This window comes from Rutidosis leptorrhynchoides, chromosome 11 (genome assembly GCF_046630445.1).
Source record: "Rutidosis leptorrhynchoides isolate AG116_Rl617_1_P2 chromosome 11, CSIRO_AGI_Rlap_v1, whole genome shotgun sequence".
Classification (NCBI taxonomy): Eukaryota; Viridiplantae; Streptophyta; class Magnoliopsida; order Asterales; family Asteraceae; genus Rutidosis; species Rutidosis leptorrhynchoides.
In genome coordinates this window covers 143024116-143048270 of record NC_092343.1, presented here as the reverse complement: position 1 = coordinate 143048270, position 24155 = coordinate 143024116, and the positions used below count along the sequence as shown (strand labels likewise).

General features: G+C 33.5%; 1 long non-coding RNA gene across 1 annotated transcript in view; it reads left to right on the top strand.

The window, feature by feature from the left end:
• The first annotated feature begins 6222 nt into the window (after positions 1-6222).
• The window catches only part of LOC139877936 (uncharacterized), a 42632-nt gene continuing 24699 nt past the window's right edge, over positions 6223-24155 (top strand). Inside the window, exons 1-2 of the long non-coding RNA XR_011768838.1 lie at positions 6223-6337; positions 6433-6624. This is a non-coding gene — a long non-coding RNA (uncharacterized lncRNA). The remainder of the gene's footprint in view (positions 6338-6432; positions 6625-24155) is intronic.

The window sequence follows — 24155 nt, the reverse complement described above, 5'->3', positions numbered from 1 at the left end:
CAGACATGGAATACCAATCTCTATTATCTCTGATAGGGATGGCAGATTTATTTCAAGATTCTGGCAGACATTACAGCAAGCATTAGGAACTCGTCTAGACATGAGTACTGCCTATCATCCACAAACTGATGGGCAGAGCGAAAGGACGATACAAACGCTTGAAGACATGCTACGAGCATGTGTTATTGATTTCGGAAACAGTTGGGATCGACATCTACCCTTAGCAGAATTTTCCTACAACAACAGCTACCATTCAAGCATTGAGATGGCGCCGTTTGAAGCACTTTATGGTAGAAAGTGCAGGTCTCCGATTTGTTGGAGTGAAGTGGGGGATAGACAGATTACGGGTCCGGAGATTATACAAGAAACTACCGAGAAGATCATCCAAATTCAACAACGGTTGAAAACCGCCCAAAGTCGACAAAAGAGCTACGCTGACATTAAAAGAAAAGATATAGAATTTGAAATTGGAGAGATGGTCATGCTTAAAGTTGCACCTTGGAAAGACGTTGTTCGATTTGGTAAACGAGGGAAATTAAATCCAAGGTATATTGGACCATTCAAGATTATTGATCGTGTCGGACCAGTAGCTTACCGACTTGATTTACCTCAACAAATCGCGGCTGTACATAACACTTTCCACGTCTCGAATTTGAAGAAATGTTTTGCTAAAGAAGATCTCACTATTCCGTTAGATGAAATCCAAATCAACGAAAAACTTCAATTCATCGAAGAACCCGTCGAAATAATGGATCGTGAGGTTAAAAGACTTAAGCAAAACAAGATACCAATTGTTAAGGTTCGATGGAATGCTCGTAGAGGACCCGAGTTCACCTGGGAGCGTGAAGATCAGATGAAGAAGAAATACCCGCATCTATTTCCAGAAGATTCATCAACACCTTCAACAGCTTAAAATTTCGGGACGAAATTTATTTAACGGGTAGGTACTGTAGTGACCCGAACTTTTCCGTGTTTATATATATTAATTGAGATTGATATTTACATGATTAAATGTTTCCAACATGTTAAGCAATCAAACTTGTTAAGACTTGATTAATTGAAATATGTTTCATATAGACAATTGACCACCCAAGTTGACCGGTGATTCACGAACGTTAAAACTTGTAAAAACTATACGATGACATATATATGGTTATATATATAGTTAACATGTTTTTATTATAAGTATGTATCTCATTAGGTATTTTAACAATGAGTTATATACATAAAAATGAGACTATTAATTTAAGAAACTCGAAAACGATATATATAACGATTATCGTTATAACAACGTCTTACTAGGTACATATGAATCATATTAAGATATTGATACACTTGGTTAATTATGTTAAATGATAATTAAATATATTATTAAGTGTATTAAAAATGAAATACATATGTAAAAATAAGACTACTAACTTAATGATTTCGAAACGAGACATATATGTAACGATTATCGTTGTAACGACATTTAACTGTATATACATCATACTAAAATATATTATATATCATAATATCATGATAATATAATAATTTAACATCTCATTTGTTATAATAAACAATGGGTTAACAACATTCAACAAGATCGTTAACCTAAAGGTTTCAAAACAACATTTACATGTAACGACTAACGATGACTTAACGACTCAGTTAAAATGTATATACATGTAGTGTTTTAATATGTATTCATACACTTTTGAAAGACTTCAAGACACTTATCAAAATACTTCTACTTAACAAAAATGCTTACAATTACATCCTCGTTCAGTTTCATCAACAATTCTACTCGTATGTACCCGTATTCGTACTCGTACAATACACAGCTTTTAGATGTATGTACTATTGGTATATACACTCCAATGATCAGCTCTTAGCAGCCCATGTGAGTCACCTAACACATGTGGGAACCATCATTTGGCAACTAGCATGAAATATCTCATAAAATTACAAAAATATGAGTAATCATTCATGACTTATTTACATGAAAACAAAATTACATATCCTTTATATCTAATCCATACACCAACGACCAAAAACACCTACAAACACTTTCATTCTTCAATTTTCTTCATCTAATTGATCTCTCTCAAGTTCTATCTTCAAGTTCTAAGTGTTCTTCATATATTTTACAAGTTCTAGTTACATAAAATCAAGAATACTTTCAAGTTTGCTAGCTCACTTCCAATCTTGTAAGGTGATCATCCAACCTCAAGAAATCTTTGTTTCTTACAGTAGGTTATCATTCTAATACAAGGTAATAATCATATTCAAACTTTGGTTCAATTTCTATAACTATAACAATCTTATTTCAAGTGATGATCTTACTTGAACTTGTTTTCGTGTCATGATTCTGCTTCAAGAACTTCGAGCCATCCAAGGATCCGTTGAAGCTAGATCCATTTTTCTCTTTTACAGTAGGTTTATCCAAGGAACTTAAGGTAGTAATGATGTTCATAACATCATTCGATTCATACATATAAAGCTATCTTATTCGAAGGTTTAAACTTGTAATCACTAGAACATAGTTTAGTTAATTCTAAACTTGTTCACAAACAAAAGTTAATCCTTCTAACTTGACTTTTAAAATCAACTAAACACATGTTCTATATCTATATGATATGCTAACTTAATGATTTAAAACCTGGAAACACGAAAAACAACGTAAAACCGGATTTACGCCGTCGTAGTAACACCGCGGGCTGTTTTGGGTTAGTTAATTAAAAACTATGATAAACTTTGATTTAAAAGTTGTTATTCTGAGAAAATGATTTTTATTATGAACATGAAACTATATCCAAAAATTATGGATAAACTCAAAGTGGAAGTATGTTTTCTAAAATGGTCATCTAGACGTCGTTCTTTCGACTGAAATGACTACCTTTACAAAAACGACTTGTAACTTATTTTTCCAACTATAAACCTATACTTTTTCTGTTTATATTCATAAAATAGAGTTCAATATGAAACCATAGCAATTTGATTCACTCAAAACGGATTTAAAATGAAGAAGTTATGGGTAAAACAAGATTGGATAATTTTTCTCATTTTAGCTACGTGAAAATTGGTAACAAATCTATTCCAACCATAACTTAATCAACTTGTATTGTATATTATGTAATCTTGAGATACCATAGACACGTATACAATGTTTCGACCTATCATGTCGACACATCTATATATATTTCGGAACAACCATAGACACTCTATATGTGAATGTTGGAGTTAGCTATACAGGGTTGAGGTTGATTCCAAAATATATATAGTTTGAGTTGTGATCAATACTGAGATACGTATACACTGGGTCGTGGATTGATTCAAGATAATATTTATCGATTTATTTCTGTACATCTAATTGTGGACAACTAGTTGTAGGTTACTAACGAGGACAGCTGACTTAATAAACTTAAAACATCAAAATATATTAAAAGTGTTGTAAATATATTTTGAACATACTTTGATATATATGTATATATTGTTATAGGTTCGTGAATCAACCAGTGGCCAAATCTTACTTCCCGACGAAGTAAAAATCTGTGAAAGTGAGTTATAGTCCCACTTTTAAAATCTAATATTTTTGGGATGAGAATACATGCAGGTTTTATAAATGATTTACAAAATAGACACAAGTACGTGAAACTACATTCTATGGTTGAATTATCGAAATCGAATATGCCCCTTTTTATTAAGTCTGGTAATCTAAGAATTAGGGAACAGACACCCTAATTGACGCGAATCCTAAAGATAGATCTATCGGGCCCAACAAGCCCCATCCAAAGTACCGGATGCTTTAGTACTTCAAAATTTATATCATATCCGAAGGGTGTCCCGGAAGATGGGGATATTCTTATATATGCATCTTGTTAATGTCGGTTACCAGGTGTTCACCATATGAATGACTTTTATCTCTATGTATGGGATGTGTATTGAAATATGAAATCTTGTGGTCTATTATTATGATTTGATATATATATAGGTTAAACCTATAACTCACCAACATTTTTGTTGACATTTTAAGCATGTTTATTCTCAGGTGATTATTAAGAGCTTCCGCTGTCGCATACTTAAATAAGGACGAGATTTGGAGTCCATGTTTGTATGATATTGTGTAAAAACTGCATTCAAGAAATTTATTTTGTTGTAACATATTTGTATTGTAAACCATTATGTAATAGTCGTGTGTAAACAGGATATTTTAGATTATCATTATTTGATAATCTACGTAAAGCTTTTTAAACCTTTATTGATGAAATAAAGGTTATGGTTTGTTTTAAAATGAATGCAGTCTTTGAAAAACGTCTCATATAGAGGTCAAAACCTCGCAACGAAATCAATTAATATGGAACGTTTTTAATCAATAAGAACGGGACATTTCAACTGTCACGTGTCCTCCTGCTAATCACTCTCTGATTTCTTAATCCACATGTTAACCTCTGATATCTGATTGATTGGTGGAATTAACTACCCTTAACAATGATGAAATTACGACACGTGTCACATAAACATCCGGCAATTAAAAGAAAAACCCTAACACCAAACAATTCGATTATTATCACGTTTTGTTTTTTATAATCGATTAACCAATCCTACAGATTAGGGTTTGAGGGTTTTCAACAAATTAGGGTTTGTAGGCAACGAATCAGATGAGTCAACAAATTGGTTAATCGATTGCTGGATGGATTATGGTTACGAATCGATTAGGGCTTTATAAAAATGGCGACATTCGTACATCATCTCTAACATCATCAAAAGGTATATTAATTTGTAATTGTGTATCAATTTGTATTTAGGTTTTCAAATTGGGTTTTCAATTGAAACTTTTCAAATCAATTTGCAGACCGGTTGTTCATCTTATTTAATCAAGGTATTATGCTTATTTTTGGTAAGTCGTTTTATCCTCAAAATGTTATTTTGTTAACTGTGTGTATGATTTAGCACATAATCAATTAAATCCGGTTTAAGAGATATACAACTTTCATATGAATTGTTTTTTGAAGTGTTAAAAGTAAATATAATAAATTACAGTTGATTGTCTAAAGGTAAGTCAATTAGAAACATACATGTTCATTGTTAGCCCGATGATGCACTAACAGTTTCAAGTTTATGTGATTTATCATTGTTATTAACAATAGTGAATTGCATCAACAATAGTAAATCATCCTGTCTTTTTATGTTGTTCAAAAGATACAACCACCTGGGTATCATCATTTGTCACTTTCTTTTACTTTAATTATTGTAAATGTATTATTGTATCATCTTATCATTATTGGTTTATTAGCATGATGGTGATGATGATTGATCGATTCTTTGATCCTGGATCATGAGTTGTTGTTGTAGGTTTTTTTTAGGAAAACAAACTTTCTCTTGCACTCCAAGTGTTTGTTTGAATGCTTGAACGAAAAAAGGGAAAAACAATCTTTATCATTAATTTAACTATATGTTCATAGCATCTTATTTTCTAAATGTTCTCATGAATTAACATATTTCACTTTACTTTTCAGGCATTAGATGGTCTACTTAACTAATCACAATTTGATGAAATGCGAGATGGTGATGGCAATACAAATAAATATACAGAAAAAAAAAACTTCATTCATATAAAGGTAATTTTGTTTCTAAATACATATTTTGATCGATAAGTATTGATTTTTATATTGTTTCAATATATTCTAAAAGGCGTATTTTTTAACCAGTTTGAAAACCAAAAGCATTGAAATGTAATGTCTGACTCTGTAATGGTGTTGATTCTATTTTTAGATTGATATGCTATGTGTGTGTTGTTATTATGTGTGCTATGTTGGATTTTGCTGTCAAGTTGTTGTTGGAGAATTATCGTTTTACATCAATATGAACTCTAAGAAAAGGCAAACCAACAAAAATTTAGAAAGTTCTTCTGTTGTTACTGTAGGTAATGAAGATCTGGTGCCATTTTTTGTTACCCGTAGACAGTCTCTTAAGAGAGAATTCATAGAGCTTTGAGGTCCATCTATGGTAGCCTTGCCTCTGTTGGGACCTCTACTACAAGCACTGTTCGATTTCGTACATACAAGCGGTACAATAGGTAATATTACTTTGTTTAAACGCTCATGCCCTGCTATATGGATTGTTACTATTTTATGCATTTTTTAATGAGATGTGGTTTTATCTATTATATCGTGCACATCGTCGCCTGCAGATGCTCAGGTTTGTAATTTCCTAACAACAATCACAACTTCAAGAACAATATTACAGAGAATTTGACAAAACGGGGACGTTAACTCAAAATGAAGCTGCATTAATCATTGTCAAAATTCTCTGAAATGGATCGTGGAGATTTCTTGACGTTGGTTGCTTCTGCTAGGTATATAACTCAAAATCATTTTACATATACTGATATACATATATATTATATATACACATATCACACTTGCATAAGAGTGATGTAATTCGTCTCAGGCTAATAGCGAACATCCGATATGAACGGCCATATTGGAGTACGCTCGTCATTTCCATTTCTTTGAGGATCCCAACCTAACCCCAGATTCTCAAAATGATGCAACAAAGACTGGGTGGCTTCTTAATACATCGGATTTTTCTGCAATTCCTGGAAGAGGCGTTCATGGTTACATCAACTAGAAACTAATTTTGGTGAGACTAATATTCAACCCTAGGAAATATACTTGACCCAGTTATTTATGAATGGACAACCTCCAATTTATTACATATTTTTTTGTTGATAAGTATGACAAAGGGTCAAATAGGTGTTGGTGATTTGTGTCACCAATATGATTTAAGTGTAATGGGATTAATTTGTTAACCAAAATAATCTTGATAAATATCGAACAAGTTTGGGAAAGTGTGGAGTGCACACTTGTTTTAACTTATCTTGATTATGACGGGGCTTGGGGGGCAGCGCCCCCGATAGCGGGGTCAAAGGTGTGGCAACCCCTGGCGGGGTCCAAGGGGCAGAGCCCCTGGGTTAACATCGCTTTATTAAAAATTTGTTGAAATTCGATTTTGACCCGGTTTGACCCAAATAAAAAGCCCGGATAAAACACTCGTTTTTAGCAGTTATAAAACTATCATTCGGAAGTTTTGGAACTGCCTTTCGGCGGTTATTAAACACCCGGTTTTTGGTTATATACATCTGGTACGTTTTCAAATTCATACACACAAAAACATATTCTCTGTTCTAAATTTTCCGAGTTTTATCTGATTCAAGATTTCGATTGTACCATCGAAATACTTTGATCTGAAAGTGATTACACGACTCTCATAAATCCGAAATTGAAACAATAAATTTACAACAAACATCAAAGTATTCTGTGAAGATGACGAACAGAGAATCTGTGAAAGACATGACAAGCAAGTTTGACAAATTGGCAAAGTTTGAAGGGCAGGATTTTCGTAGATGGCATAAGAAGATGCACTTTCTTCTCACAACCCTGAAAGTGGTGTACATTCTGAGTACTCCCAGGCCTGAATTTGATGAACAAGAAACACTGAAGGTTACTAAGAAGAGATAAAAATGGGATAACGACGATTACATATGCCGTGGACACATCTTGAATGGTATGTCTGATTCTCTCTTTGATGTTTACCAAAATTTCGAATCCGCAAAAGAACTATGGGATTCACTAGAATCCAAATACATGGCAGATAATGCTTCTAGTAAGAAGTTTCTGGTTGGTAATTTCATGAATTACAAGATGGTTGATACCAGACCTGTTATGGAACAATTTCATGAATTGTTGAGGATTTTGGGACAGTTTGTTCAACATAATCTGAAAATGGATGAAGCCATATCGGTTGCAATGATTATTGACAAACTGCCTCCATCATGGAAAGCGTTTAAACACATGTTGAAACACAACAAGGAAGAATTAACTTTACTTCAACTTGGAAGTCATTTTCGGATTGAAGAGGCTTTGAATACTCAAGAACTTGACAACAATCCGAAAGGTAAGAATCAAGTTGGGAATTCTTCTGTTAACATGGTGGAAGGTGAATCTTCTAAGAAGTTCAACAAGTTTAAGAACAACAAACGTAAAAACAAAGGCGGTGATGACAAGTCTGGTTATTTTAAAAAGTCGAAACTTGAATGTTGGAAGTGTGGCAAACCTGGTCATATAAAGAAGGATTGCCGTGTTGGAAAAGGAAAAAAGGATGGCGCTGGTCCTAGTGGGTCTAAGGATCCGGAAAAGCAACAAGGTCAGAATATGTTATGTAAATTTAATAATATTCAGAATTATATTTCTGTGATTTTTGATGCATTTTATGTTCAGGATGATGATGTTGCTTGGTGGGTTGATTCGGGCGCGACGTGTCATGTTTGCAAAGATCTTCGTTGGTTTGAAGAATGTCAACCAATTGAAGATGGATCTTGTGTGAAGATGGGTAACGTTGCAACTGAACCAATCAAAGGAATAGGACGTGTTTTACTTAATTTCACTTTTGGAAATGTTTTATGTTTGGATAATGTTTTGTATGTTCTCGGGATTTGAAATAATCTCTTGTCTGAATTTGTGTTGAATAAGTTTGGTTACAAACAAGTGTTAGAAAGTGACAAGTATATCTTGTCAAGACATGGTACTTTTGTTGGATTTGGTTATGTTTGTAATGGTATGATTAGGTTTAATCTTGTTTATCCTTTTGATGTTAATTCTGTTTGTATACTTACATCTAGTGTAAATAATAGTTTAAACAAATCAGAATTATGGCATGCTAGGTTATGACATATACATCATAAAAGATTAAAAGATATGTCCAAAATGAGTTTAATTCCCGCATTTGACACAAATAATGAAAAGTATAAAACTTGTATGCTTACTAAGATAACTAGACAACCTTTTAAGGAAGTTAATAGAGAAAGTAAAGTTTTACAACTTATTCATAGTGATTTATGTGATTTTCATGCAACACCTTCACTTGGAAACAAAAAGTATGTAATAACTTTTATTGATGATGCATCTAGATATTGTTATGTGTATTTAGTGCATACTGTGAGGACCCGTCCTTATCCACCTGGACGAAGTCATCATCTGGTCCCATTGCGATGATCGACTCCAAGTAATGTCCTTAAATTGAGCAAATGCACAGCGGAAGGTTTCTTTCATACCTGAGAATAAACATGCTTAAAAGTGTCAACCAAAAGGTTGGTGAGTTCATAGGTTTATCGTAACAACAGTTATCAATAGTTTCAATAGACCACAAGATTTCATAATTATAAACATAATACACTCGCAAGTGTATGTAAAGAATTCTAAGTGGTTGAGCACTTGGTAACCATACTTAACATTTAATCAACGTCGCATATTCCCTTTATTATGAAATCTCACTACACTGTACCAAGTGTAGTCACTGAAACGAAGTACTGTGCAACCGTTGAATGCTGGTCGTCCAGCCCGGTTAGGGTTGTCAGGCCCGATAGATCTATCAACAGGATTCGCGTTTACAATACCCATGTAAATAGTAGTTACCAAGCTACAGGGAAGTATGCCAGTCGTACAACTCAACGTAGAATGTATTTTTAAGTACTTGTGTCTATTTCATAAACATTTATAAAAGCAGCGCATGTATTCTCAGCCCAAAAATATATATTGCAAAAGCAATTAAAAAAGGAGCAAATGAAACTCACAATACTGTATTTCGTAGTAAAAATACATATGACGTCATTTAACAAGTGCAAGGTTGGCCCCGGATTCACGAACGTATCAATATTGAGATTCAATATTGCAGGAAAGTACGTAGACGCAACGGAGATGATAAACACTAGATTGACCTCACGAGCATACCCATGAACCATACCCATTGAAATGTCCCGTTCTTATTGATTAAAAACGTTCCATATTAATTGATTTCGTTGCGAGGTTTTGACCTCTATATGAGACGTTTTTCAAAGACTGCATTCATTTTTAAAACAAACCATAACCTTTATTTCATAGATAAAGGTTTTAAAAAGCTTTACGTAGATTATCAAATAATGATAATCTAAAATATCATGTTTACACACGACCATTACATAATGGTTTACAATACAAATATGTTACAACAAAATAAGTTTCTTGAATGCAGTTTTTACACAATATCATACAAGCATGGATTCCAAATCTCGTCCTTATTTAAGTATGCGACAGCGGAAGCTCTTAATAATCACCTGAGAATAAACATGCTTAAAACGTCAACAAAAATGTTGGTGAGTTATAGGTTTAACCTATATATATCAAATCATAATAATAGACCACAAGATTTCATATTTCAATACACATCCCATACATAGAGATAAAAATCATTCATATGGTGAACACCTGGTAACCGACATTAACAAGATGCATATATAAGAATATCCCCATCATTCCGGGACACCCTTCGGATATGATATAAATTTCGAAGTACTAAAGCATCTGGTTCTTTGGATGGGGTTTGTTAGGCCCAATAGATCTATCTTTAGGATTCGCGTCAATTAGGGTGTCTGTTCCCTAATTCTTAGATTACCAGACTTAATAAAAAGGGGCATATTCGATTTCGATAATTCAACCATAGAATGTAGTTTCACATACTTGTGTCTATTTTGTAAATCATTTATAAAACCTGCATGTATTCTCATCCCAAAAATATTAGATTTTAAAAGTGGGACTATAACTCACTTTCACAGATTTTTACTTCGTCGGGAAGTAAGACTTGGCCACTGGTTGATTCACGAACCTATAACAATATATACATATATATCAAAGTATGTTCAAAATATATTTACAACACTTTTAATATATTTTGATGTTTTAAGTTTATTAAGTCAGCTGTCCTCGTTAGTAACCTACAACTAGTTGTCCACAGTTAGATGTACAGAAATAAATTGATAAATATTATCTTGAATCAATCCACGACCCAGTGTATACGTATCTCAGTATTGATCACAACTCAAACTATATATATTTTGGAATCAACCTCAACCCTGTATAGCTAACTCCAACATTCACATATAGAGTGTCTATGGTTGTTCCGAAATATATATAGATGTGTCGACATGATAGGTCGAAACATTGTATACGTGTCTATGGTATCTCAAGATTACATAATATACAATACAAGTTGATTAAGTTATGGTTGGAATAGATTTGTTACCAATTTTCACGTAGCTAAAATGAGAAAAATTATCCAATTTTGTTTTACCCATAACTTCTTCATTTTAAATCCGTTTTGAGTGAATCAAATTGCTATGGTTTCATATTGAACTCTATTTTATGAATCTAAACAGAAAAGTATAGTTTATAGTCGGAAAAATAAGTTACAAGTCGTTTTTGTAAAGGTAGTCATTTCAGTCGAAAGAACGACGTCTAGATGACCATTTTAGAAAACATACTTCCACTTTGAGTTTAATCATAATTTTTGGATATAGTTTCATGTTCATAATAAAAATCATTTTCTCAGAATAACAACTTTAAAATCAAAGTTTATCATAGTTTTTAATTAACTAACCCAAAACAGCCCGCGGTGTTACTACGACGGCGTAAATCCGGTTTTATGGTGTTTTTCGTGTTTCCAGGTTTTAAATCATTAAGTTAGCATATCATATAGATATAGAACATGTGTGTAGTTAATTTTAAAAGTCAAGTTAGAAGGATTAACTTTTGTTTGCGAACAAGTTTAGAATTAACTAAACTATGTTCTAGTGATTACGAGTTTAAACCTTCGAATAAGATAGCTTTATATGTATGAATCGAATGATGTTATGAACATCATTACTACCTTAAGTTCCTTGGATAAACCTACTGGAAAATAGAAAAATAGATCTAGCTTCAACGGATCCTTGGATGGCTCGAAGTTCTTGAAGCAGAATCATGACACGAAAACAAGTTCAAGTAAGATCATCACTTGAAATAAGATTGTTATAGTTATAGAAATTGAACCAAAGTTTGAATATGATTATTACCTTGTATTAGAATGATAACCTACTGTAAGAAATAAAGATTTCTTGAGGTTGGATGATCAACTTACAAGATTGGAAGTGAGCTAGCAAACTTGAAAGTATTCTTGATTTTATGTAACTGGAACTTGTAAAATATATGAAGAACACTTAGAACTTGAAGATAGAACTTGAGAGAGATCAATTAGATGAAGAAAATTGAAGAATGAAAGTGTTTGTAGGTGTTTTTGGTCGTTGGTGTATGGATTAGATATAAAGGATATGTAATTTTGTTTTCATGTAAATAAGTCATGAATGATTACTCATATTTTTGTAATTTTATGAGATATTTCATGCTAGTTGCCAAATGATGGTTCCCACATGTGTTAGGTGACTCACATGGGCTGCTAAGAGCTGATCATTGGAGTGTATATACCAATAGTACATACATCTAAAAGCTGTGTATTGTACGAGTACGAATACGGGTGCATACGAGTAGAATTGTTGATGAAACTGAACGAGGATGTAATTGTAAGCATTTTTGTTAAGTAGAAGTATTTTGATAAGTGTCTTGAAGTCTTTCAAAAGTGTATGAATACATATTAAAACACTACATGTATATACATTTTAACTGAGTCGTTAAGTCATCGTTAGTCGTTACATGTAAATGTTGTTTTGAAACCTTTAGGTTAATGATCTTGTTGAATGTTGTTAACCCATTGTTTATTATAACAAATGAGATGTTAAATTGTTATATTATCATGATATTATGATATATAATATATCTCAGTATGATGTATATACAGTTAAATGTCGTTACAACGATAATCGTTACATATATGTCTCGTTTCGAAATCATTAAGTTAGTAGTCTTATTTTTACATATGTATTTCATTGTTAATACACTTAATAATATATTTAATTATCATTTAACATAATTAACCAAGTGTATCAATATCTTAATATGATTCATATGTACCTAGTAAGACGTTGTTATAACGATAATCGTTATATATATCGTTTTCGAGTTTCTTAAATTAATAGTCTCATTTTTATGTATATAACTCATTGTTAAAATACCTAATGAGATACATACTTATAATAAAAACATGTTAACTATATATATAACCATATATATGTCATCGTATAGTTTTTACAAGTTTTAACGTTCGTGAATCACCGGTCAACTTGGGTGGTCAATTGTCTATATGAAACACATTTCAATTAATCAAGTCTTAACAAGTTTGATTGCTTAACATGTTGGAAACATTTAATCATGTAAATATCAATCTCAATTAATATATATAAACATGGAAAAGTTCGGGTCACTACAGTACCTACCCGTTAAATAAATTTCATCCCGAAATTTTAAGCTGTTGAAGGTGTTGACGAATCTTCTGGAAATAGATGCGGGTATTTCTTCTTCATCTGATCTTCACACTCCCAGGTGAACTCGGGTCCTCTACGAGCATTCCATCGAACCTTAACAATTGGTATCTTGTTTTGCTTAAGTCTTTTAACCTCACGATCCATTATTTCGATGGGTTCTTCGATGAATTGAAGTTTTTCGTTGATTTGGATTTCATCTAACGGTATAGTGAGATCTTCTTTAGCAAAACATTTCTTCAAATTCGAGACGTGGAAAGTGTTATGTACAGCCGCGAGTTGTTGAGGTAACTCAAGTCGGTAAGCTACTGGTCCGACACGATCAATAATCTTGAATGGTCCAATATACCTTGGATTTAATTTCCCTCGTTTACCAAATCGAACAACGCCTTTCCAAGGTGCAACTTTAAGCATGACCATCTCTCCAATTTCAAATTCTATATCTTTTCTTTTAATGTCAGCGTAGCTCTTTTGTCGACTTTGGGCGGTTTTCAACCATTGTTGAATTTGGATTATCTTCTCGGTAGTTTCTTGTATAATCTCCGGACCCGTAATCTGTCTATCCCCCACTTCACTCCAACAAATCGGAGACCTGCACTTTCTACCATAAAGTGCTTCAAACGGCGCCATCTCAATGCTTGAATGGTAGCTGTTGTTGTAGGAAAATTCTGCTAACGGTAGATGTCGATCCCAACTGTTTCCGAAATCAATAACACATGCTCGTAGCATGTCTTCAAGCGTTTGTATCGTCCTTTCGCTCTGCCCATCAGTTTGTGGATGATAGGCAGTACTCATGTCTAGACGAGTTCCTAATGCTTGCTGTAATGTCTGCCAGAATCTTGAAATAAATCTGCCATCCCTATCAGAGATAATAGAGATTGGTATTCCATGTCTGGATACGAATTCCTTCAAATACAGTCGTGCTAACTTCTCCATCTTGTCATCTTCTCTTATTGGCACAAAGTGTGCTGATTTGGTGAGACGATCAACTATTACCCAAATAGTATCAAAACCACTTGCAGTCCTTGGCAATTTAGTGATGAAATCCATGGTAATGTTTTCCCATTTCCATTCTGGGATTTCGGGTTGTTGAAGTAGACCTGATGGTTTCTGATGCTCAGCTTTGACCTTAGAACACGTCAAACATTCTCCTACGTATTTAGCAACATCGGTTTTCATACCCGGCCACCAAAAATATTTCCTGAGATCCTTGTACATCTTCCCCGTTCCAGGATGTATTGAGTATCTGGTTTTATGAGCTTCTCTAAGTACCATTTCTCTCATATCTCCAAATTTTGGTACCCAAATCCTTTCAGCCCTATACCGGGTTCCGTCTTCCCGAATATTAAGATGCTTCTCCGATCCTTTGGGTATTTCATCCTTTAAATTTCCCTCTTTTAAAACTCCTTGTTGCGCCTCCTTTATTTGAGTAGTAAGGTTATTATGAATCATTATATTCATAGATTTTACTCGAATGGGTTCTCTGTCCTTCCTGCTCAAGGCATCGGCTACCACATTTGCCTTCCCCGGGTGGTAACGAATCTCAAAGTCGTAATCATTCAACAATTCAATCCACCTACGCTGCCTCATATTCAGTTGTTTCTGATTAAATATGTGTTGAAGACTTTTGTGGTCGGTATATATAATACTTTTGACCCCATATAAGTAGTGCCTCCAAGTCTTTAATGCAAAAACAACCGCGCCTAATTCCAAATCATGTGTCGTATAATTTTGTTCGTGAATCTTCAATTGTCTAGAAGCATAAGCAATCACCTTCGTTCGTTGCATTAATACACAACCGAGACCTTGCTTTGATGCATCACAATAAATCACAAAATCATCATTCCCTTCAGGCAATGACAATATAGGTGCCGTAGTTAGCTTTTTCTTCAATAACTGAAACACTTTCTCTTGTTCATCATTCCATTCAAATTTCTTCCCTTTATGCGTTAATGCAGTCAAGGGTTTTGCTATTCTGGAAAAGTCTTGGATGAACCTTCTGTAGTAATCAGCTAGTCCTAAAAACTGGCGTATGTGTTTCGGAGTTTTCGGGGTTTCCCACTTTTCAACAGTTTCTATCTTTGCCGGATCCACCTTAATACCTTCTTTGTTCACTATGTGACCGAGGAATTGAACTTCATCCAACCAAAATGCACACTTTCAAAACTTAGCGTACAATTCTTCCTTCCTCAATACTTCTAACACCTTTCTCAAATGTTCACCGTGTTCTTGGTCATTCTTTGAGTAAATAAGTATGTCATCAATGAAAACAATGACAAACTTGTCAAGGTATGGTCCACACACTCGGTTTATAAGGTCCATGAACACAGGTGGTGCATTAGTTAAACCAAACGGCATGACCATAAACTCGTAATGACCGTAACGTGTTCTGAAAGCAGTCTTTGGAATATCATCTTCTTTCACCCGCATTTGATGATACCCGGAACGTAAGTCAATCTTTGAATAAACAGACGAGCCTTGTAGTTGATCAAATAAGTCGTCGATTCTCGGTAGTGGGTAGCGGTTCTTGATGGTAAGTTTGTTCAACTCTCGGTAGTCGATACACAACCTAAATGTACCATCTTTCTTCTTGACAAACAAAACAGGAGCTCCCCACGGTGATGTGCTTGGTCGAATGAAACCACGCTCTAAAAGTTCTTGTAATTGGCTTTGCAGTTCTTTCATCTCGCTGGGTGCGAGTCTGTAAGGAGCACGAGCTATTGGTGCAGCTCCTGGTACAAGATCTATTTGAAATTCAACGGATCGATGTGGGGGTAATCCCGGTAATTCTTTCGGAAATACATCGGGAAATTCTTTTGCAATGGGAACATCATTGATGCTCTTTTCTTCAGTTTGTACTTTCTCGACGTGTGCTAGAACAGCATAGCAACCTTTTCTTATTAGTTTTTGTGCCTTCAAATTACTAATAAGATGTAGCTTCGTGTTGCCCTTTTCTCCGTACACCATTAAGGGTTTTCCTTTTTCTCGTATAATGCGAATTGCATTTTTGTAACAGACGATCTCTGCTTTCACTTCTTTCAACCAGTCCATACCGATTATCACATCAAAACTCCCTAACTCTACTGGTATCAAATCAATCTTAAATGTTTCGCTAACCAGTTTAATTTCTCGATTCCGACATATATTATCTGCTGAAATTAATTTACCATTTTCTAATTCGATTAAAAATTTACTATCCAAAGGCGTCAATGGACAACTTAATTTAGCACAAAAATCTCTACTCATATAGCTTCTATCCGCACCCGAATCAAATAAAACGTAAGCAGATTTATTGTCAATAAGAAACGTACCCGTAACAAGCTCCGGGTCTTCCTGTGCCTCTGCCGCATTAATATTGAAAACTCTTCCGCGGCCTTATCCATTCGTGTTCTCCTGGTTCGGGAAATTTCTAATAATGTGGCCCGGTTTTCCACATTTATAACAAACTACATTGGCATAACTTGCTCCGACACTACTTGCTCCGCCATTACTCGTTCCGACACCATTTGTTCCTTTCGTTCTATTAACCCCTGGTCCGTAGACCTCACACTTCGCCGCGCTATGACCATTTCTTTTACACTTGTTGCAAAATTTGGTGCAGAACCCCGAGTGATACTTTTCACACCTTTGGCATAGCTGCTTCTGATTGTTGCTGTTGTTGCGGTTATTATTGTTGTTGGGATCATTGTTGTAGTTGCTGTTGCTGTTGTTGTTGTTGTTGTTGTTGGGCCGTTTATTGTAGTTGCGATTGATATTGCGATTGTTGGGATAATTGTTGCGATTATTGTTGTAATTGCTGTTGTTGTTGTATTGGTGATTCTTATCACCGTTTTCCTCCCACTTTCTTTTGACTTGCTTCACATTGGCCTCTTCAGCAGTCTGTTCTTTAATTCTTTCTTCAATCTGGTTCACTAGTTTGTGAGCCATTCTACATGCCTGTTGTATAGAGGCGGGCTCGTGTGAACTTATATCTTCTTGGATTCTTTCCGGTAATCCTTTCACAAATGCGTCGATCTTCTCTTCCTCATCTTCGAATGCTCCCGGACACAATAGGCACAATTCTGTGAATCGTCTTTCGTACGTGGTAATATCAAATCCTTGGGTTCGTAACCCTCTAAGTTCTGTCTTGAGCTTATTGACCTCGGTTCTGGGACGGTACTTCTCGTTCATCAAGTGCTTGAATGCTGACCACGGTAGTGCGTACGCATCGTCTTGTCCCACTTGCTCTAGATAGGTATTCCACCATGTTAACGCAGAACCTGTGAAGGTATGCGTAGCGTACTTCACTTTGTCCTCTTCAGTACACTTACTTATGGCAAACACTGATTCGACCTTCTCGGTCCACCGTTTCAATCCGATCGGTCCTTCGGTTCCATCAAATTCCAAAGGTTTGCAGGCAGTGAATTCTTTGTAGGTGCATCCTACACGATTTCCTGTACTGCTAGATCCAAGGTTATTGTTGGTATGTAGCGCAGCCTGTACTGCGGCTATGTTTGAAGCTAGAAAAGTACGGAATTCCTCTTCATTCATATTCACGGTGTGTCGAGTAGTCGGTGCCATTTCCTTCAAAATAGTCAAATGGAACAAGTTAATCATACAGAATATTAAGAGTAGTTAATAGTATTTCGTAGCATAATATGAACTCATTTATAAAAGCTTTTTCTTCATATTAGCGTTTTATAAGTTTAAATTCGGGTAGTACCTACCCGTTAAGTTCATACTTAGTAGCTAATATACAATTCAACTACTACAATTCTATATGAAAAACTGATTATAATAATATTTCGCGTTCAAACTTTTATACAATATTTTACAAACTTACAATACCGCTTATTTTACATAAAGCATGAAATATAGCACACAATAACTTTGATACAAGATAGTTGTGAAGATAATTCTAGCTAGTACACAAGTCGTTCAGCAAAGGCAATAAAGACACGTAATTCATACGTCCAGAAACAAGTCATGCATTCTGGTTTTACTAGGACTACTTCCCATCCTTGGTCTTGTGGAACATAACCGTTATGGCCGTTGATAAGACAGCGTGTTGTAACGTCGTCAAAGGGACGAGGGTTACGTAATGTCCAACAGTCCCGTAATAATCTAAAAACCTCATTTCTTACCCCAATTACCGACTCCGTCACTTGTGGAAACGTTTTGTTTAATAGTTATAGCCCGATGTTCTTGTTCTCACTTTGGTGAGAAGCGAACATTACTAATCCGTAAGCATAACATGCTTCTTTATGTTGCATGTTAGCCGCTTTTTCTAAATCACGAAGTCCAATATTTGGATATATTGAGTCAAAATAATTTCTTAACCCGTTGCGTAAAATAGCATTTGGGTTCCCCGCAATATATGCGTCAAAGTAAACACATCGTAACTTATGGGTTTCCCAATGTGATATCCCCCATCTTTCAAACGAAAGTCTCTTATAAACCAAGACATTCTTGGAACGTTCTTCGAATGTCTTACAAACTGATCTCGCCTTATATAGTTGTGCCGAGGAATTCTGGCCGACTCTAGACAAGATTTCATCAATCATGTCTCCGGGTAGGTCTCTTAAAATATTGGGTTGTCTATCCATTTTGTGTTTTTAAACTGTAAAATAGACAAGAGTTAGATTCATAAAAAAAAATACTTATTAATACAAGAAATTTTTACATATATCATAAAGCATAAGAACACTATATTACATATATTACACCACATGAATACAACTATCTTATTCCGACTCGCTCGTTTCTTCTTCTTCGGTTTTGGTTCGTTTTGCCAAGTTTCTAGGGATATATGATGTTCCCCTAATACGAGCCGTCGTTGTCCACATTGGTTTAGAAAAACCTGGTGGTTTAGAGGTTCCCGGGTCATTGTTACAACTTAAGGACTTCGGGGGTTGACGATACATATAAAGTTCATCGGGGTTAGAATTAGATTTCTCTATTTTTATGCCCTTTCCCTTATTATTTTCTTTTGCCTTTTTAAATTCAGTTGGGGTAATTTCTATAACATCATTGGAATTCTCGTCGGAATCCGATTCATCGGAGAATTGGTAATCCTCCCAATATTTTGCTTCCTTGGCGGAAACACCATTGACCATAATTAACCTTGGTCGGTTGGTTGAGGATTCTCTTTTACTTAACCGTTTTATTATTTCCCCCACCGGTTCCGATTCTTCTTCCGGTTCCGATTCTTCTTCTGGTTCCGATTCTTCTTCCGGTTCCGACTCTTCTTCCGGTTCCTCTTCGGGAACTTGTGAATCAGTCCACGAATCATTCCAATTTACATTTGACTCTTCATTATTATTAGGTGAGTCAATGGGACTTGTTCTAGAGGTAGACATCTATCACATAATATCAAACACATTAAGAGATTAATATATCACATAATATTCATATGTTAAAAATATATAGTTTCCAACAAAAATGTTAAGCAATCATTTTTAAAGAAAACACGGTCGAAGTCCAGAATCACTAATGCATCCTAACAAACTCGATAAGACACACTAATGCAAATTTTCTGGTTCTCTAAGACCAACGCTCTGATACCAACTGAAATGTCCCGTTCTTATTGATTAAAAACGTTCCATATTAATTGATTTCGTTGCGAGGTTTTGACCTCTATATGAGACGTTTTTCAAAGACTGCATTCATTTTTAAAACAAACCATAACCTTTATTTCATAGATAAAGGTTTTAAAAAGCTTTACGTAGATTATCAAATAATGATAATCTAAAATATCCTGTTTACACACGACCATTACATAATGGTTTACAATACAAATATGTTACAACAAAATAAGTTTCTTGAATGCAGTTTTTACACAATATCATACAAGCATGGATTCCAAATCTCGTCCTTATTTAAGTATGCGATAGCGGAAGCTCTTAATAATCACCTGAGAATAAACATGCTTAAAACGTCAACAAAAATGTTGGTGAGTTATAGGTTTAACCTATATATATCAAATCATAATAATAGACCACAAGATTTCATATTTCAATACACATCCCATACATAGAGATAAAAATCATTCATATGGTGAACACCTGGTAACCGACATTAACAAGATGCATATATAAGAATAACCCCATCATTCCGGGACACCCTTCGGATATGATATAAATTTCGAAGTACTAAAGCATCCGGTTCTTTGGATGGGGTTTGTTAGGCCCAATAGATCTATCTTTAGGATTCGCGTCAATTAGGGTGTCTGTTCCCTAATTCTTAGATTACTAGACTTAATAAAAAGGGGCATATTCGATTTTGTTAATTCAACCATAGAATGTAGTTTCACATACTTGTGTCTATTTTGTAAATCATTTATAAAACCTGCATGTATTCTCATCCCAAAAATATTAGATTTTAAAAGTGGGACTATAACTCACTTTCACAGATTTTTACTTCGTCGGGAAGTAAGACTTGGCCACTGGTTGATTCACAAACCTATAACAATATATACATATATATCAAAGTATGTTCAAAATATATTTACAACACTTTTAATATATTTTGATGTTTTAAGTTTATTAAGTCAGCTGTCCTCGTTAGTAACCTACAACTAGTTGTCCACAATTAGATGTACAGAAATAAATCGATAAATATTATCTTGAATCAATCCACGACCCAGTGTATACGTATCTCAGTATTGATCACAACTCAAACTATATATATTTTGGAATCAACCTCAACCCTGTATAGCTAACTCCAACATTCACATATAGAGTGTCTATGGTTGTTCCGAAATATATATAGATGTATCGACATGATAGGTCGAAACATTGTATATGTGTCTATGGTATCTCAAGATTACATAATATACAATACAAGTTGATTAAGTTATGGTTGGAATAGATTTGTTACCAATTTTCACGTAGCTAAAATGAGAAAAATTATCCAATTTTGTTTTACCCATAACTTCTTCATTTTAAATCCGTTTTGAGTGAATCAAATTGCTATGGTTTCATATTGAACTCTATTTTATGAATCTAAACAGAAAAGTATAGGTTTATAGTCGAAAAAATAAGTTACAAGTCGTTTTTGTAAAGGTAGTCATTTCAGTCGAAAGAACGACGTCTAGATGACCATTTTAGAAAACATACTTCTACTTTGAGTTTAATCATAATTTTTGGATATAGTTTCATGTTCATAATAAAAATCATTTTCTCAGAATAACAATTTTCAAATCAAAGTTTATCATAGTTTTTAATTAACTAACCCAAAACAGCCCGCGGTGTTACTACGACGGCGTAAATCCGGTTTTATGGTATTTTTCGTGTTTCCAGGTTTTAAATCATTAAGTTAGCATATCATATAGATATAGAACATGTGTGTAGTTAATTTTAAAAGTCAAGTTAGAAGGATTAACTTTTGTTTGCGAACAAGTTTAGAATTAACTAAACTATGTTCTAGTGATTACGAGTTTAAACCTTCGAATAAGATAGCTTTATATGTATGAATCGAATGATGTTATGAACATCATTACTACCTTAAGTTCCTTGGATAAACCTACTGGAAAAGAGAAAAATAGATCTAGCTTCAACGGATCCTTGGATGGCTCGAAGTTCTTGAAGCAGAATCATGACACGAAAACAAGTTCAAGTAAGATCATCACTTGAAATAAGATTGTTATAGTTATAGAAATTGAACCAAAGTTTGAATATGATTATTACCTTGTATTAGAATGATAACCTACTGTAAGAAACAAAGATTTCTTGAGGTTGGATGATCACCTTACAAGATTGGAAGTGAGCTAGCAAACTTGAAAGTATTCTTGATTTTATGTAACTAGAACTTGTAAAATATATGAAGAACACTTAGAACTTGAAGATAGAACTTGAGAGAGATCAATTAGATGAAGAAAATTGAAGAATGAAAGTGTTTGTAGGTGTTTTTGGTCGTTGGTGTATGGATTAGATATAAAGGATATGTAATTTTGTTTTCATGTAAATAAGTCATGAATGATTACTCATATTTTTGTAATTTTATGAGATATTTCATGCTAGTTACCAAATGATGGTTCCCACATGTGTTAGGTGACTCACATGGGCTGCTAAGAGCTGATCATTGGAGTGTATATACCAATAGTACATACATCTAAAAGCTGTGTATTGTACGAGTACGAATACGGGTGCATACGAGTAGAATTGTTGATGAAACTGAACGATGATGTAATTGTAAGCATTTTTGTTAAGTAGAAGTATTTTGATAAGTGTCTTGAAGTCTTTCAAAAGTGTATGAATACATATTAAAACACTACATGTATATACATTTTAACTGAGTCGTTAAGTCATCGTTAGTCGTTACATGTAAATGTTGTTTTGAAACCTTTAGGTTAATGATCTTGTTGAATGTTGTTAACCCATTGTTTATTATAACAAATGAGATGTTAAATTGTTATATTATCATGATATTATGATATATAATATATCTCAGTATGATGTATATACAGTTAAATGTCGTTACAACGAAAATCGTTACATATATGTCTCGTTTCGAAATCATTAAGTTAGTAGTCTTATTTTTACATATGTATTTCATTGTTAATACACTTAATAATATATTTAATTATCATTTAACATAATTAACCAAGTGTATCAATATCTTAATATGATTCATATGTACCTAGTAAGACGTTGTTATAACGATAATCGTTATATATATCGTTTTCGAGTTTCTTAAATTAATAGTCTCATTTTTATGTATATAACTCATTGTTAAAATACCTAATGAGATACATACTTATAATAAAAACATGTTAACTATATATATAACCATATATATGTTATCGTATAGTTTTTACAAGTTTTAACGTTCGTGAATCACCGGTCAACTTGGGTGGTCAATTGTCTATATGAAACACATTTCAATTAATCAAGTCTTAACAAGTTTGATTGCTTAACATGTTGGAAACATTTAATCATGTAAATATCAATCTCAATTAATATATATAAACATGGAAAAGTTCGGGTCACTACACCCATCACCTCCATAGCTATAACCCATAATTTCCTTAGCTTCGACTCATTCAAAAAAAAAACTATTTTGAAATCACTCGGACAGCACTCCGTCGTAATATTTTATGTATACTAATAATATCTTGAAATAATACAGAGCAAATATATATATATATAAATCGATTGAGAGAGTTTAGAAAAATATATTTTCAAGTTTCTATGAAATAATGAAACCTACTGAATTCTATTTATAATAGATTTTTGAATTATTAAAGTGAATTATTAAAGTATGAATTATTAAAGTGAATTATTAAAGTATAAATTATTAAAGTGCATTATTAAAGTATGAATTATTAAAGTGAATTATTAAAGTATGAATTATTAAAGTGAATTATTAAAGTTAAAGTAAAGCAAAGGTAAAGTTAAAGGATAGTAAAAGTATAAAAACTATGTATGTATAATACGCGTATAAATATATATAATATTAATTTAAATCGTATATATATTTAATGAAATAAAATATAAATATCGTTATATTTATTATACTGGTTAAGTAATGAGTTGTCAAAAGTGATTCTAGATGTTTATAAAAGTTATATATGTTTTAATAATAAAGTTCTTTTTAAACTGAAAACGTCTTTGTACGTTTGAAAATAGATTAATAGAATATTATGGAAACCAATTCTCCACTAACTTTTGTCTAACTTTCGTAAATGACACTTTTTGTTTTTATTTATAAATAGCTTTACAAATTATTCTGAATATCGTTAAGAGGAATAGATTTTCTCAAATCATAGTGGACCTCTCAACAGAGACTTGTAATCATAATTCAATGTTTCTGATAATTCAATCATTTAATATATATTTTTTTTAATTTGGTCGAAAATCATATTGAAACAAATACGTTCGTGTAAAGTATCATACGTTTAATACTTTATTAA